The following is a 921-nucleotide window of genomic DNA, read 5'->3' as shown; positions in this document are numbered from 1 at the left end:
GCATTCAGAACTTCTTAAACAAATAAAATTAACCAAAGCACCAACTTGAATGATTAAAATTCAAATTTAAAATAAAAGAAGAAGAAGAAATACATAACCACCATTCAAATGAAATTGTTAGGAGCATGAGCCATGCATCCAAGGATTGGATGCTTTAAGTTCCAAATGAGATTACAAAATGGATATTTGCATCTCATTTGCCTTCTCATTTCTCCTCTTGAATTATAAACTAAAAACTATACTAAAACTAGCCTAAAAACTACCTAAAATGAGAGGAAAATATGTAGGAAAGAAGATGAATAAACTGGGAAGAATTAAGAATGTATGTAAAATGTTTACAACTGAGAATTTCATACCTTTATATTGGCCATGGTGTTGGGCGCTCAGCTGCCCTATTTGGCAGCTAAGCAGTTGACCATTGGCCCATATGAAGAGCTACTTTGGCCCCTACTTGATCCCTATGGTGGGCTAGGTTATATACATGGTGACATCTCCTCCTTCTTGTCATAGCCTTATGTCATCCAAGAGGTCATATTCTTGGCCTTCAAGCAAAGAAAAAGTAGGATGTTCCATGAGTTGACCTAACAATCATTTTTCTGGTGGGCTAGGCGCTTAGCTCTCCTGGTCCCACGCTTAGCAGCTTGCTTGAGCAGCTTGGCTGACCTGGTCCTATGCTCAGTTGCCTGCTTCAGCAGCTTGGCTGACCTGGTCTTACCCTCAGCTGCCTGCTTGAGCAGTTTGGCTGACCTAGTCCCATGCTTAGCTGCCTGCTTGAGCAGCATGCCTGACCTGGCCTGGTGTTTGGTGCTTGGCTAGGCTGGACAGCTTTGTGCTTGATTTCTTTTTGGTGAAGCAACCTTTTTTTCTTTGTTTTGTTACTTGATTTTTATTGGCCGCTTGGCACTTTTGGGCTATTTTTTT

This window comes from Lupinus angustifolius, chromosome LG09 (assembly GCF_001865875.1).
Source record: "Lupinus angustifolius cultivar Tanjil chromosome LG09, LupAngTanjil_v1.0, whole genome shotgun sequence".
Taxonomy (NCBI): domain Eukaryota; kingdom Viridiplantae; phylum Streptophyta; class Magnoliopsida; order Fabales; family Fabaceae; genus Lupinus; species Lupinus angustifolius.
This window is presented reverse-complemented; position numbering follows the sequence as displayed.